We start from the raw sequence: 17,550 nt of genomic DNA on the forward strand, positions 1-17,550 counted from the left end.
ATTCTTTACCTATTCTCCATAGTCAGTTTCTTATATAGTCTACCCCCTCTTAAGCTAACTTAAATCTACTGAGCTCAGATATATATACCAAGGGACGAGGCAATGCAGCATGACAACAAATCAACACAAACAGAAATGACAAAAAATGCAAATTGGCAAAGCTAGCAGCATAAATTAGCAAAGCAAGTGCAATATTACAACTAATATAAGGCAATGCAGGAAACAAGAAAAACTAGCGTAGAAGAGTAACACAAAGTCAAATTCAGTAACACTATGCCTGACAAACAGCAGCAACTTATACCTAAACATGACATAGCTCAAGCAGAAAAAATATTACAGGAAACAACAATGCAGACAAGGGAAATGCATATTCACATCTTAATGTCTATGTAATTAAAGTGGTGCACCATAACAACTGATTGTAAAAAAAATATTACCATGTACTTGAAAAGAAAACTATGTGTCCAGTTACTAGTTCCTTCTTATTGTTCTTTCCTTTCCAGGTGCTCCTTTTTTTAAAGAATGTGGATCATAAAATAATTATTTAATAGATCTGTTGACAGAAAGAGTTCACATTAGCAAATGCATTTTATTTTATCAAAGCAATGCTGTAACACAGCTGGAAACCAGATATCAAATGAAATAAGCAACTACGAAAAGCAAAGCATAAAAATATCATTCAATAGTCATGTGGCATTTCGTTTCATAAGTTAATTGCTCTCAACTCTCGTAAAAAGACACTTGTCATAATCAGGTGTGCAGATGTACGAATATTTCCCATCAATTCATAAGCATTTCAGTAATTAGCACAAAGTGCGAGTAATCATATGTTTTTAAGTAACGAGGGTGTCGCATTAGCGATGAAAGGCACTCCCTAATGGCTTGTTCTCCAGGTGTTTGACACAGCTGTGTGCCCACAACGCATTACAAAAATCATATGTTTTCAAGTAACGAGCGTGTCGCATTAGCGATGCCCTCTACAAAGAATTGTCAACAGCGAGTTTAATGGCCTCCTTTTGTCCTTCTCTTCCACCTGTGCCTCTGGCACACCCTAATGGCTTTCTTTTCTACCTGAGCGTCTGAAAAGGCTTGTTCTCCAGGTGTCTGACACACCTGGGTGCCCACGTCGCATTATGTGTAGGTGGTCACTTAACTTTCTTACGGAAATATTTACGACAGCAGTTTCCGCTACAGTGACAGTCTCATATAAAAACATTTCACAGGTCAAGAATTTTATTGACATAAACATACCTCAACAGCATAATACACATCGTCGTCGTAAAAATAACATCATAACACCTCAGTCAAATGTCAAAAACGTCGTAGCTTCCTCCAATGATTTCAAAACCTAAAGAAAATTCTCTGCTCATTTCCGTAGTGTCATCTACCTCAAACGTACTTTAAAAATTATACTCCCTTACCAAATACATCATTCAAAGTTCTCATAGTATCACAATGGTTCCAAAAAAATATGAACAGTGCACAAAGTACAGACAAAGTACAATTTCTTAAGTGTGAAGTAATCCAACTCTGTAATGGCGTAAACATGTGTCACTGACGTAGTAAAAAAGATTTGTCTCTCTCAGTTAAATGATCAGATAGCTGTGTAATTTATGTGTTAGAGAAATATGGTACCGATGTGTAAAGTTGTATAAGCAAATACCATATTAGCTAGGGCTCCTTGTGCTTGCCAAACACATGATACACAAAGTAGGCGTGTACCCTCCTGAGGTTTATTGTAATTATACCCTCAGGTGTTACAGATTACAGCAATGGAATGAAATGTATCACGAAAAACTTTCTTTGTAATTCAAAAATCTTTAAAAATAAATGTTTTAAGTACAAAATTAATCACTCAAATACGTGTCCAGTAGCGCTAAATGTGCGTCTTGCTGTAAGATAATCTCTGGGAAGTGTCGTAGTTATTGTCCTCCGAAAGCTAAGTTCTGCAGAAGTCAATGTACTTACCTCATGATACACAAAAGTGAAATGCTTTGCGTATAGATATCATACTTATTACGCTTATTGCCGTGATGAAGAAAGTACTGTGCTGTAACGTATTGTTGTGCTACAGAAAAGGCTGTCTCCTTGTAGCAATAGCACAAAAGTTACTACTAAAACATGTTTTACTTTATAGAAGAATTCAAAAAAAACTGTGCAGATATAAAACAGATACACCGCAAAAGCAACATTGTAAATTGTCACTCATTAGTAACGTCGTGATGAAATCGTGTAGCTGTCACATAAACTAACCACTGTGTCATCTGGCATTTCACAGAAAGCACCTCAAATCCAGAATCCACTCTCAAGCAAACCAAAATGTTGCATGAAAATTTCATTAGCAGTGCTGGTATATGTTCTAAATATGTAAGCCGTATATTCGTTACGTAATCGTGCAACTAACAAGGAGGAATGTATAAATAACAACACTGTGTCGTCTGCTCGCAATAACAATGCATTCGCAGTTACTTGTCTAAGTTACCTATGTTCTTGACTGGATGGTTAGTTAGCTTTAAAACATAGTTGCATGTTAACAGTTTCTCAGTGTGACAAATTGTACAAGTAGCGTGAAGTGAAAATTGCAAAGACTAAGTTAAAAAGCAGATTATCTGTCAATAAATGGTTTTACATGAGAAATGTGGTGTAAACCTTTACTCTTCGCTCTTCTCAGTACGCAGAGTTTCAACTTGAATGCAAGTATCATGCGGTATTCGTCCGTAAAGAATACGGGAATTTTGCTCAAGGTTAGCGTCAATGTTATTTTTCTCGGAGCCAGCCGGCGCACGCGGCTGCCTGCGGTGTGAGTCATTGCCTGTTTCTTTGTTGGCGCGCGCCGTTACTGGGATTAGGAGGCCGAACTTCCACAAATTCGCCTTGCCGAGAGGGCCCAGCTCTGTTAGAAACCCGCCAGTTCTGATGCAATTCAGGTCTGTCGTTACGATCATATCGTCTGTCGTCATGTCGGTAGTTTCCATAGTTTCTTTCTTGTCGGTCACATGGTGGAGAATTTCTCCTTGAATCGTAACTACGCGCTGGACCGTTGCGTCTAAAGTTATTCTGTCTCCCTTGATAATAGTTATTTTGGTTCCCATATTGTCTGTTTCTCTGATTGTCTCTGTGATAGTCATTACCGCGGAAAGGTGATCTTTCCCTGTAACTATTACTCTGCCAGTGGTTATCATATGGGTGGTGTCTGTTTTGGTCACGATTTACGTTGTAAGAATAGGTTTGCCGTGGCCATTTATTGTTTCTGTCGTCACGGAATTGTGACAGATGTGACCTGTAATGATTGTTTTCCTGTTTTCGCATCCCGCGACTATCTGTGTCAATTTCCAGTTCTTGTAACAGTCCCTGAAAAGCTTCAATGTCGTCTTTGCAACGTCCTGCTAAAATAATATGCCGTAAGTGTTCAGGTAATTTGATTAAGCAAATGCGGATGAGTTCTGAGGGGCTGTATGGGTTTGACAGGTATTGATTCTTGTGCAACATGTCTTCAAAATATTTCACAAGACTGGAAAATTCAGATTGCTCGAAGTGTTTCATCATTATGATGCTATGTTTTACGCGGTCTTGTGTGGCTTGAGACCAATATGCTGAGAGGAAGGCATGGTAAAATTCTCCTTCACTGTGGCAATCGTGAATGACCGATCGCATTCTTACAGCTGGTTCATTCTCCAAGTAGCCACACATAAATTCTAATCTGTGTTCTAATGACCAGTTGGGAGGAAAACAATGAGAGAATTGATGGAGCCACGCTTGTGGATGAATGTCGTTGGCAGAATTCTTGAATGTTTTGAATTTACGTGTAGTAATGAACAGCTTATAGTCAAAGTCATCATGTCGGCGAGTCACATATCGCTCATTGTTACGTCGTGTCGGCGGTTCCATCTCAAAATTCGGTGCACCTTGCCAATTCCTTTCATAATTACCGAAATGCCCTGTGTTATTATTTTGTGGCTTTTCCGTGTTTATACGCCCCTCTTCCCTTATTGGGGCGCGAGTGTCCTCTGAAATACGTAATTCTTGTATTACCTGTGTCAGCTGATCTTGTACTTCCCGCATTTCTCTCTTGTATTGCGTATTAATTTGATTCTGATTTTGTTTGAATTTTCTTATTTGTTCATACTCTTCTGTGTCAGTGAAGGCTACGGGTCTTGTGTCATTCAGATCTTCATCTACCTTTGTAGATAAGTTAGTGACCTGATCCGAAAGTTCAGCTACTTTCTCCGATAGTGAACACATTTCCTCAGTGTGTTTTTCTGAACCAAGTTTCAGAGTGTCCATTTGTGTTGAAATCGAATCTACTGTGTTCTTTAAGTTTTCCTGAGTTTTTGCCAGTTGCGTAACCGAATCGGTAGATGCAACTGAGTCAATTTTAGCCCACAAGGTCTCATGATTTTCATGAACAATGGTTTGCAGCTCTTTTATGGCTGCTTCGTGATTCTGTAATGCATTTTCATGCCGCGAAAAAATAGGCTGAAAATGCTCACAAATTTGTGTTTTTACGTCATTACAGACTTTTTGACATTTCGATTCAATGTTATGTAATTCAGTAGTTAAATCTTCACGTGTTTGTTCAAGTGTGGTGTCTAACTTTTGAAGCTTTTGCTGTGTTTGTCTCTGATTTTGTTCCATTGTGTGTAACTGTTGCTGTGTTTGTTTCTGGTGTTGTTCCATTGTGTCTAACTTTTGAAGATTTTGTCCCATTTGTTGCATTAATTGTAATAACAATGCATTAGTGTCTGGAATCTGTTCCTCTACGCTTTTCGGCAGTGCATTTGCACCAGCAACATTCACATTTTGACAAGCAGAAAATGTGTCTTGACTCATTTGAGAAGACGGTGAGGACGCAAAACCTGAATCTACAGTATTTGCAAAATTGTGTCCTATCATTTCGGATTGCTGAGGCGAGCTGTTGCCGACCGATCGATCGATAATGCTTCCCTGTTCACTACCTGTTTGACTGTCTACGCCATTGTTTGACGCCCGCTCCATTTCCCTATGCACAGTTACCAAATTACTACTTTGAACATTAGTTAACTCATTACACAGTGGCGCTAACACATTGCTTTCGTCTTCACTGTCGTTTCTCATTTTACTTTGGAGCCGAGTGTTACGTTTTTCACACGCCATTATTGTGACAATATTTCACACGATAACACAGAAAAGCACAATTTGAATAGCAAAAATAAGAGAACACATTAACATAGCACTGAAAATAATATGTAGTTAATTACAAGCGCAGCTGCGAAATACTTGTTGCAAATCTACATGCATGCCACAACTGTTTTACATTACAACAATGAAAGACTGCAACTACAAAGGAGATTCTCTCTACAATTACGCGCTAGCAATAAACAAAAGCTACACTAAATACACAAACTACAAGAAAAAATCAGAAGATTCCAGTGAGGTATCCTAGGCTAAGGGTCGACATATGAAACGTCCCCTTAGAACAAATTATGCATATGAAATGTCCACTTAGAACAATTGTACAAGACTGTGCTTAACCTGACACACAATGTTTTTAGCGCAACGCAATCTGACTATCAAAAATCCCTGCAAAAGAATGGCCCAGACAAACATTAAACTATACCTTTCACAAATCACTTACCTCACAAAAATCTTCGTTACTCGAACTACTGCAATACGGCGAGCGCCACTACTGCCAGCTAAATAAAAGATACAAACTACGGAAGGCACTAACTACTGATAGTCTTAGCAAATGAAAGATTCTAATAGAGAACAAACAATGTATTTACCTCAAGATTCATAATATATACAGCAGTTCATGACATTTTTCAAAACTCCGCCATCTCTCTCCCCACATCCACCACTGCTGGCGGCTCACCTCCAACTGCCCAGCGCTACGCGCTGTTCGCATCCAGCTATAGCAGTTCATGACAACAATGGCAGACAACAATGCAAACTAGCCACATACTGCACACAGCACAGCCAGTGATTTTCATACAGAGTGCTACGTAATGTTGCCAATAAAAAAACATAAACAACAAACTTACATAAAGAAATCATAAACAGCCTACTTACATAGAAAGAAAACATAAACAGCCTACTTACAACTGTAGCGCCTAGAACCGCTCGGCCACCCCGGCCGGCCGGCGTATTACATTATCGTCAAATATTTCGCCACAGTGGTGCAAAAAGGCATATCTATAACAGACATTTTCAACGATTCCTTAATCACAAGAGTCTTCCCTGAGGCCCAGAAACTGGGACGAATTAAGCCACTGCCTAAAAAGGACATTGCCACAGCACCCTCTGACTACCGCCCCATCTACATTCTCCCTGCACTACCAAAAGCCTTAGAATATATAGTCCGTGACCAGCTCACCAACTACCTAAGTACTAACAACCTACTAGACGAATACTAATCATGTTTCCGTAAACATCGAACAACATTCGCATTGATAAAGGTGAAAGATGACCTGAAACTTGCCGTGGATAGACAAGAAGCGACTATCGTTTGCTTCTTAGATTTCAGCAAAGCATTTGATACTATCGACTTCGACGTCTTACTTGCCAAACTTAGCGGTCTAAATTTCTCACCGAGTGCAGTGCAATGGTTTCGCTCATACATGACGTCTCGTCAGCAACGCGTCCTGTCCGGGAATATAAAATCACAATGGCGGCAGGCAGTGTCAGGCGTTCCCCAAGGCTCTTTATTACGTCCTGTACTCTTCTCTCTATATGTCAATGATGTGTCATGGGTTCTGACCTATTGGAAATATCACATGTGCGCTGATGACCTTCAGTTGTATCTAAGTGCAAAACCAATCAATCTTCAGAAAGCTATTGAAAATTTCAATACTGACCTCGATGCACAATCAAAATGAGCACTGAACATAGGACTCAAATTCATCCCATGTAAAACCCAAGCGGTACTTGTTGGTCACTCTGAGTTCATTGGCCCAAAACACCAGAAATCCGTACCATCTCTAATCCTAAATGGAACAAATATCAACTTCTCTCCCTCAGCAAAGAGTTTGGGAGTAATAATAGATGAAAATCTAAATTGGACAGAGCACGTAACTGCAGTGTACAAAAAAGCATCAGCATCAAAAAATGGTTCAAATGGCTCTGAGCAGTATGGGACTCAACATCTTAGGTCATAAGTCCCCTAGAACTTAGAACTACTTAAACCTAACTACCTAAGGACATCACACACACCCATGCCCGAGGCAGGATTCGAACCTGAAACCGTAGCAGTCCCGCGGTTCCGGAATGCAGCGCCAGAACCGCACGGCCACCGCGGCCGGTGCATGAGCATCCCTTCATGCCCTACAAAAATATAAAAAACCCTTTTGATCTGAAAAAGAAATTAGTACAAACGCTTATACTTCCAATCTTTGACTACAGCGATATTATCCTACAAGGTCTCTCTCAGGAAAATTCGCGACGTCTGGAATTGGTCATGAATGTGTTCGTCCGATATATCCGTGACGTTCCACTTTTTGATCACATTTCACCACCATATGCTCAACTGTCCTGGCTGGGTGCAGACAAACGGAGAGATTTCCATACACTCTGTCTCATCTACTGCCTTATAAATGTACACTGTCCCTCATATCTCTCCTCGTCCTTAACGCTCATGTCTGAACAACGTGACAGGAAGACACGTTCCCATCCTAATAAAGTCCTCTCTGTTCCACTACATCGCTCAGTCACCTAAGTCCTCTACAATAGCAGGAACTCGACTCCGTCGTTATATTAGAGAACTTAAAAACATGTCTGGCTTCAAAAAACAATGACGTATCTACTTAAGTAACAGTAATGCCTTTCGCTGTACATGAATGCACTTCAAGCCACTACTAGATCTTCCTCAGTTCCCAGTTTTTTTCTTAACTGATGCGACGTCCTTAAATCTCCCTTCCCCAAAACTCGCTATACCAGCAAACAGCTACTTTATACATCAATATACTAATGTACATCTGCACAAATCTTCATTGCTATTGCCAATTTTTTTCATGTTTACCATTACTATTTCATTTTTTTCTTTTACTGTTATTATTATTGCTTTTATCATAATTTTTATGTATAGTAGCTGTTGTAAAAATACTGCCAATATTTACTTTATTAGGTCTTAGTCATTACTCTTTATTCACATTGTCACTAGATCGTTTTTCTTATTCAAACTACTGTCATGATGTAACTATAATGTGTAAAACACTGCATGTGTGGAACACTGGTCCGATGTAAGAGAGGGCCTGATGGCCCTAATCTGATCAGGTTAAATAAATAAATAAATACTTTATCGTCAAATATTTCGTCACAGTTGCTTTCGAATGGGCGACTAAACCTTGTTACTGTGCTCTGCAGTTGCGTGTACTACGATTGCATTATGTTTACATTTGGAAGAGAGGAAGAAAAGAAGGAAACGTAATTGGGTGAGGCCGGCCGCGGTGGTCTAGCGGTTCTAGGCGCTCAGTCCGGAACCGCACGACTGCTACGGTCGCAGGTTCGAGTACTGCCTCGGGCATGGATGTGTGTGATGTCCTTAGGTTAGTTAGGTTTAAGTAGTTCTAAGTTCTAGGTGAATGATGACCACAGATGCTAAGTCCCATAGCGCTCAGAGCAATTGAACCATAGTTGGGTGAAGCTGTGGGTTTCATAGCTGCCGCACGGAGTGACCGCGCGGTTAGAGGTGCGACGTCACGGATTGCGCGGCCTCTCCGGCCGGAGGTTCGTGTCCTCCCTTGGGCATGAGTGTGTGTCGCGTTCTTAGCGTAAGTAAGTAGTATGTAAGTTTTGGGACCGATTACCTCATCAGTTTAGTCCCTTAGGGATTCACACACATTTGAACATTTTTTTCATGGCTAAACAATAAAACCATTCAACAAAATTTGTTACGGAAGTTGTAAGTCGAGAACGTATATTTATATGAAAATTACGTCCGTATCAACGAAGGTACGTTTTTGCATGTGCTCAGGAAAGTAGTTCCTCATATTACGAAACGGAATACTCACCTAAGAGATACTGAACCTGCAAAAGATAGGAATTTAGACTTCCTCTTGCAGTAAACAAAATGCGACTGTCTTCTTTGATCAAATGTAAAGCGCGGCGCTAAGTTTGATCACATAAATTTGTCGAAAGACAATATCTGATAAAAGTTCCCTATTACATCACGTCAAAAATTTTTGACAAACCAACTTTGCCAAAAAAACTTGATAGCGTAATACAGGCCTTCGTAACGCAGCAACTTATTGGCCGACCGACCCGCCAACTAGTTTCGCGTCAGTCCACACACGTCCCGACCGACTGTACTCAGTGATTAGAGCGTCGCTCTGTTGCTGTGACTTTTTTTTATCCTAACAAATAAGTTCATTGAGTTCATTTTCTACGAGATCCCGTTTGGTTTCACATAGAAACAAAAACGGGGGACTGCCTTGGCTGTTTTAGAGGTAACAAGGTCAAAAATCCGTGAGAAAGCTATGGGCAAGGAAGTGGGTAAAGTAAGGAAATAATTCACCCTAGTTCAGTTACTTACGCAGCTGGGCAGCGATAACTTTCGTAATTATCTAAGAATAGTTGAATCATGCTTCCGGAGCTGCTGAACATCGTTAAACCATTCTTAACGAAAAACTATACGTTCCTTAGAGAGGCTGTTTGCTACATTAAGATTTCCGTACAACGGCAGAAGTTAAGAGAACCTCAAACTGGGTGCTGTTGTATCGCCACAGTTATTAACTAAAATGGCTCCTGAACTGCGACATGATTTATAGTTAACTGAGGAAATACATCAAGAGAAAGCAAAAATAAATAGAACAAAAGTAATTCGTGTTAACATATTAATTTATCTATTTATGTTGCATAAAATCTATAAATTTTAAAACTCATTTCAAATTCGAAGGAGAAAGATTATACATGGTGGTGGCGCATATCATCTACTAAATATACAGATGCATAAGAAATGAAGTATTTAGCAATTGTTAGAACGGTGAAATTATCCCACAGTTTGCTCTTCTTAGCTGTGGGCTCGGATATGGGCTGGAATTTTTGTAACACATATAACAATGAAGCAAGTAAATTTTTTGAATTAACGGCCATTGAATGTCGATATTTCGGTTTTTAGATTTCATTTCCTGTAAGTTGTTGTTGTTTTGGTCTTCAGTCCAGAGACTGGTTTGATGCAGCTTTCATGCTACTCTATCCTGTGGAAGCTTCTTCAGCTCCCAGTGACTACTGCAACCTACATCCTTCTGAATCTGTCTAGTGTATTCATCTCTTGATCTCCCTCTGAGATTTTTACCCTCCACGCTGCCCATCAATACTAAATTTGTGATCCCTTGATGCCCTAGAACACGTCCTACTAACCGGTCCCTTCTTCTCGTCACGTTGTGCCACAAACTCCTCTTCTCCCCAATTACACTCCTGGAAATTGAAATAAGAACACCGTGAATTCATTGTCCCAGGAAGGGGAAACTTTATTGACACATTCCTGGGGTCAGATACATCACATGATCACACTGACAGAACCACAGGCACATAGACACAGGCAACAGAGCATGCACAATGTCGGCACTAGTACAGTGTATATCCACCTTTCGCAGCAATGCAGGCTGCTATTCTCCCATGGAGACGATCGTAGAGATGCTGGATGTAAGTCCTGTGGAACGGCTTGCCATGCCATTTCCACCTGGCGCCTCAGTTGGACCAGCGTTCGTGCTGGACGTGCAGACCGCGTGAGACGACGCTTCATCCAGTCGCAAACACGCTCAATGGGGGACAGATCCGGAGATCTTGCTGGCCAGGGTAGTTGACTTACACCTTCTAGAGCACGTTGGGTGGCACGGGATACATGCGGACGTGCATTGTCCTGTTGGAACAGCAAGTTCCCTTGCCGGTCTAGGAATGGTAGAACGATGGGTTCGATGACGGTTTGGATGTACCGTGCACTATTCAGTGTCCCCTTGACGATCACCAGTGGTGTACGGCCAGTGTAGGAGATCGCTCCCCACACCATGATGCCGGGTGTTGGCCCTGTGTGCCTCGGTCGTATGCAGTCCTGATTGTGGCGCTCACCTGCACGGCGCCAAACACGCATACGACCATCATTGGCACCAAGGCAGAAGCGACTCTCATCGCTGAAGACGACACGTCTCCATTCGTCCCTCCATTCACGCCTGTCGCGACACCAGTGGAGGCGGGCTGCACGATGTTGGGGCGTGAGCGGAAGACGGCCTAACGGTGTGCAGGACCGTAGCCCAGCTTCATGGAGACGGTTGCGAATGGTCCTCGCCGATACCCCAGGAGCAACAGTGTCCCTAATTTGCTGGGAAGTGGCAGTGCGGTCCCCTACGGCACTGCGTAGGATCCTACGGTCTTGGCGTGCATCCGTGCGTCGCTGCGGTCCGGTCCCAGGTCGACGGGCACGTGCACCTTCCGCCGACCACTGGCGACAACATCGATGTGCTGTGGAGACCTCACGCCCCACGTGTTGAGCAATTCGTCGGTACGTCCACCCGGCCTCCCGCATGCCCACTATACGCCCTCGCTCAAAGTCCGTCAACTGCACATACGGTTCACGTCCACGCTGTCGCGGCATGCTACCAGTGTTAAAGACTGCGATGGAGCTCCGTATGCCACGGCAAACTGGCTGACACTAACGGCGGCGGTGCACAAATGCTGCGCAGCTAGCGCCATTCGACGGCCAACACCGCGGTTCCTGGTGTGTCCGCTGTGCCGTGCGTGTGATCATTGCTTGTACAGCCCTCTCGCAGTGTCCGGAGCAAGTATGGTGGGTCTGACACACCAGTGTCAATGTGTTCTTTTTTCCATTTCCAGGAGTGTATATTTAATACCTCCTCATTAGTTATGTGATCTACCCATCTAATCTTCAGCATTCTTCTGTAGCACCACATTTCGAAAGCTTCTATTCTCTTCTTGTCTAGCCGGCCGCGGTGGCCTAGCGGTTCTAGGCGCTCAGTCCGGAACCGCGCGACTGCTGCGGTCGCAGGTTCGAATCCTGCCTCGGGCATGGATGTGTGTGATGTCCTTAGGTTAGTTAGGTTTAAGTAGTTGTAAGTTCTAGGGGACTGATGACCACAGCGGTTAAGTCCCATAATGCTCAGAGCCATTTGAACCATTTTTTTTCTTCTTGTCTAAACTATTTATCGGCATGTTTCACTTCCATAGGTGAACTTAGAACTACTTAAACCTAACCAACCTAAGGACATCACACACATCCATGCCCGAGGCAGGATTCGAACCTGCGACCGTAGCGGTCGCGCGGTTCCAGACTGAAGCGCCTAGAACCGATCGGCCAACAACGCCCGGCACGTGGCTACACTCCATACAAATACTTTCAGAAACGCCTTCCTGACACTTAAATCTATACTCGATGTTAACAAATTTCTCTTCTTCAGCTACGCTACCCTTGCCATTGCCAGTCTACATTTTATATCCTCTCTACTTGGACCATCATCAGTTATTGTGCTCCCCAAATAGCAAAACTCCTTTACTACTTTAAGTGTCTCATTTCCTAATCTAATTCCCTCCCGCTCTAATTCGAGTACATTCCTTGTCATCCTCGTTTTGCTTTTGTCGATGTTCATAACATATCCTTCTTTCAAGACATTGTCCATTCCGTTCAACTGCTCTTCCAGGTCTTCGGCCAATGCGGCCGAGCGGTTCTAGGCGCTTCAGTCTGGAACCGCGCGACTGCTACTGTCGCAGGTTCGAATCCTGCCTCGGGTATGGATGTGTGTGATGTCCTTAGGTTAGTTAGGTTTAAGTAGTTCTAAGTTCTAGGGGACTGATGACCTTAGATGTTAAGTCCCATAGTGCTCAGAGCCATTCGAACCATTTTCTTCCAGGTCCTTTGCTCTGACAGAATTACAATGTCATCGGAGAACCCACTCTGAATTCTCTGAATTTTTCTTTTGTTCCTTCACGGTAAGTATCGGAAATAAAACCCAAAAATAGAGGTAAAGAAGGTCGACGGAGTTTTATTCTTTCCATGTGTCACACGAAACCGTGTCCTACAAACATCTGCAGTCTTTAAGTTTTTCCGGAAACAGTGGCAAAAGACGAACTTCTGTCGGGCTGTTGCACGACAGCGCTACACACGGCACAGTTGGACGGGTGGTGGGGGGCGAGTGTAGGCCGTCGGGTGGTCCCACCCAACCGACATCCCGACAAGGAAAGTTCGTCAATCGGTCGATCCTATTTGTCGGTCGGTGTAGGAGCGTTAATGTAGACTGGTCCAAAACATTTGACAGTGTAATACGGGATTTTCGCAGGGCAGGGCTGCGGCGTGTGGAGTGAACCGATGAATGTTTGACTGGCGACGTTGTCAGACACTTTGCTTGTCCGTGTCACGACACAGCCGAGGAGAACCGTAGCGGTGGAATAATTATCCAGGGCTGGTGCGAACAGTCGCTGCGCCGGTAGACTGACTACGTAGCTGGTACAGCGGGGGCCAGCCTATTCCACGGTAAGTGCTGCGACTCATCCGAATCACTGCAACCGCCCGTCGAGAACAACTCTCGTTCAAATTCCTGTCGCATCTGGACAGACAACGGAGGACTCCGGATCACCCGGTTTGCGAATTATCCGTGTGTAGTTGGGTCATTTTCGAAAAAGCAACAAAAAATAAACAGAGCTTTAAATATCGTTAGAACTCGAATATTTTCGTTTCGATCATACATTTCTGATTGTGAAGACGTAGATGACAAAAACCTTCACGAATTATTAGAGTTGCCTATGAATCGGGATTTGAGCAGCTAAGCGATACGGATACGGTGAACAAATTGTGTTAGAGGACGATAGTATCCAGGTAGCGCAGGATCTGAAATGCATTGATCTCTTATTAAAGTGTGCAGAAACAGAACTGTCGCCAGGAAAAACATGAAAAACGGAAAAAAGGGACGATAGTTTTCAGAACTGAAAGCAAGTTTTTTTTTTTAAATAAAAGTTTTCGAGGAGAGACTCGTTAAGTATTACAGGGAACTTCACTGAACTGTAAACCGAGTAAATATCAGTATCCTGTAAGAACGTGTTTTTTGGATTATACGTGGCTCACATTTATTCAGACTTGTATTAACCCAAATTTAGGGAGCGTCCTGTATTTGTTAGCATGTGATCAGAACCCTTCTATTTATTGTTGGTACCTGTAGAACTTCCCTCTTGTCACAAGCCGTCTGATCCACACAATGTTACCGATTGATTTGCCAACACCTCTTCCCCCCGCCCCCCCCCCCCTCCTCCTCCATCATTTTCCAAAAATGTTGGTTGTGGCGAATGTTATGTGTAGTGTCGCCCGAGATCAGCTTGAGTTCGGTTAGAACATGACAAATTTAGTTGTCGAAGCAACCGAATGTGAATACAAAATGGTGTGGGTGATGCATCTGCTGCATAGCATGATGACTACGTTCGCTCCATATGTAACGCAATTCTCGTTGTAAAAACTAATACTGCAAGGTAAAATTTGACAAACGGTACTAAATTACACAAAACAGGGACGAGGGATGTTCTAACTCATACTTTGTGCATGTAGCGTACAAAAAATATAAATGTCTGAGATAGAGGGGGGGGGGGGGAGGGGGAAGAGTTGAGGTCAGCTAACTGCTTAAGTCTTATTGGAGTGAACCACGCTTAATACGAAAGTGAGGGGACCAAAAATTTTTCCGCGAGTTAAAATACACATATGCATGCGAAAAATAAACGGTACTCTAATGTCGAATTCCCGTCAAATTTTATTCCAGTTAATTAATTACATTTCTCGCTAAAATTAACTGTACTTAAATACCCTACGTTGAGGGTAAACAGAACTTACCGATACGGGATGGCTGCTCTCACATAAAGTAAGTGTCACAGCAGACAGAGGGATCAGTGTTCGAAATATCGTCTTCCTCAATATGTACATATGGACTCACACTGATGCTACGTGAGAGTTACATACGAAAGTCCTGTGTGACCGCCCCCCTACACTTTTCGTAACTGAATTATAGTCAGTTTGCTTACTCTGCATCTTGTAGACTTTGCCTCAACTGATCCTTCTCAGTCAGCCGCTAAACAGTGCATAAATATGTGATACGGGGGTTTAAATGCTTGAGCATAATGAGAATCGTAAAATGTCGGTATGTCAACTAATTTTCTCTCTCCGATTGCAAAATTAAAAAGGTTTCTAGAGCCAAACTATCGTTAATATTAACAAGAACCTCGGTCATTAATAAGTTTCCGAGCGCCATAAACGCAAAGTGCTTCACAAGATCTTACAATCCCCATGGTATCGCAGAAATGTTCTTCGGGGCACATTTAACAATTAATTCCGTCTTTATGCGGAGTTGCACTTATGTATACCAGTGGTTTCCAGCATTTCTTAGACCATTCGACTTGAGTGTAATTAGGCTTTAGTTAGTAATCCCCTCCCCCCCCACCCCCACCCCCGTTTCTGGCCGCTCCTCCCTCACATTAACATCTGTTTTAGCACATAACTAAAATTTAAATGGTACTTTTCTTGGAACATTTTTATTTTTTAAAATGCTGGAAGGATGACGACTTAGTGTGACGCATGAGAAAGGAAATCGCGGTCCATCGTAAACGCTACTGGCAAGACAGTAAACACTTTTACCAAAATACTTCCCCTGCAGTACTCCTTTCCATCAATAAGCAATGACAATAAGTAAAATCTGTAGTTAGCATTTCCTTATGAACTGAGGATACTGAAATTATTAGTAACAAGTTCTCAGTGCAGGTAACATCAGCACGGTTGGAGCTGTGTGTTGGCATTTAAACGGTAAATAAACTAATAAACGATTCTCTCTCTCTCTCTCTCTCTCTCTCTCTCTCTCTCTCTCTCTCTCTCTCTCTCTGCTCCTGTATCTGGCCCGTCGTTTGACGGGTCTCTCCCGTAACAAAATATTGCTATACTGTGCATTAAAACAGAGGAACAAAATTGTAGTTTATGTGTGTGACGTAATACGTGTGCATACAGAACAGTGTCAATAATTTCTGTATTAGTTTTAAGAAGATAGTTGTGACGTGTAGATACTGCAGCCTAGGATAGGTTTAAAAGTGACTGAAAGTCAGTTGGTGAAGCGATATCGAACGTTTCAGTTCATACACAATGTACTATCTGTAGTTCTTTTCGTAAGGACTTCTGTTTATCCAAAGTGAAAATCCATATGCTAAACATAGCAGCCGCCAACCATGCCTTCTTGTTTGCCTTATGCTGGACTGTGGATGCTGTTACATGTCTTAACAATCGCGATTTTAAAATTTCCCCATGAGAAATAAGGCTAAGATCTATCCAATATAGTAATTCATTCCTCTTGACATTTTCACCTCAGAACATGACTATACCTTAAACGATAGTGCTTCCGGTTCGAAGCGATAAAATAAGCCAGTTTCGTCGGCGATGAAGAAAACTGTCGAGTTAGTTGTTAAAGTACTGAAAGAAATATAGGCTGCAAGCAGTCTGTGGTAATAATCCGTAAAAGTTGGTTACCTTCACAGCTAACATGTTAACACTGTATAATTCCTAGCTTCTGGAATGTTCCAACCTGGATTGTCATAAAGCTCAGTACCCACTTGTTTTTCAAATTTATAATCTTTCCAGCAATAAAGAGCCTGATGTAGGGGCATTGTGGGATCTAGCTTGTTTCAACTAAACAACATAATCTCTGTATCTTCGTTTTTAGGCGTCTCGTACGTACTGTTTGACAGTCAAACATTGCTATGATTCGATCCGTTTTTCTCATCGTCGTCAATTTCGTTAGTAATACTAGTTACAGATTCCCATTTTTAATCAACTACCTTACGCAGCTCCCTCTTCATATTAAACGAAATGTCGCTATGTTCGGCCGAAAAAAAGGAACGGTAGCCTATCCACATTTAAAAACACAGGATAAGATTTAGATAGGAAATTCACTGACTGAAACACACAATTAATTTTGAGAAATCTGAAACTGAATTCGAAAATAAATTTCTGAAACAACGGCAGTATACAAAGACAGCGGTAAACTTACAGCAGTATTATGCGGACAGTGTGAAAAGCCAAACACACGTACCAACCGACCGACAGATCGGCCGGCCAGTTTCGTGTGCACGTCCCGACCGATTGCACTCGGAGATTCCAGTGCCGCCCTGTTCCTATCGGTGGCTGCGAATTGTTCATAGTAAACACACTGAGGTTATGTTCGACGAGATGTCACTTGGTTTTGCACAGCATAAAGAATAGGTTTTGTCTTGGCTGTTTCAGACGTGGCAAGACCAAAAGCAGCTGAAAGTAAGTTCACGCACATTGTCACGTACGGAGCTGGCCGCCGACGATTTTCGAAATTATCTAAGAATGCGTGAAACTTGCATTTCGGAGCTGCTGAACACCATCAAGCCATTCGTAACGAAACAGAACGGCCATGAGAGAAGCTGTGAGGAAAGGCTGTTATCTACATTGCAGTTTCTAGCCACTGGTAGAAGTTAAAAGGACCTCAAATTCAGTCCAGTACATCCTCAATTTTTTTTTTATTCAATGTGATTCTTGAAACCGGCAACGTGATTTATAGTTGCCTGAGGAAATATCACGGTAAA

The 17,550-nt window shown here is 42.3% G+C and overlaps 1 protein-coding gene across 2 annotated transcripts in view; it reads left to right on the forward strand.

The window, feature by feature from the left end:
* The window catches only part of LOC126106776 (uncharacterized), a 64,924-nt gene that overhangs the window by 10,675 nt on the left and 36,699 nt on the right, over positions 1-17,550 (forward strand). The window contains exon 1 of one of the 2 annotated variants that reach the window (XM_049913153.1): positions 13,320-13,453. The exons of the other annotated variant lie outside the window; for it this stretch is intronic. The gene's annotated coding sequence lies outside the window, so the exon portion shown is untranslated. Of the gene's footprint in view, positions 1-13,319; positions 13,454-17,550 lie in introns of those variants that run through there. 2 annotated transcript variants of the gene reach the window in all.

The sequence above is a fragment of the Schistocerca cancellata genome, chromosome 10 (assembly GCF_023864275.1).
Source record: "Schistocerca cancellata isolate TAMUIC-IGC-003103 chromosome 10, iqSchCanc2.1, whole genome shotgun sequence".
NCBI classification, from domain to species: Eukaryota; Metazoa; Arthropoda; class Insecta; order Orthoptera; family Acrididae; genus Schistocerca; species Schistocerca cancellata.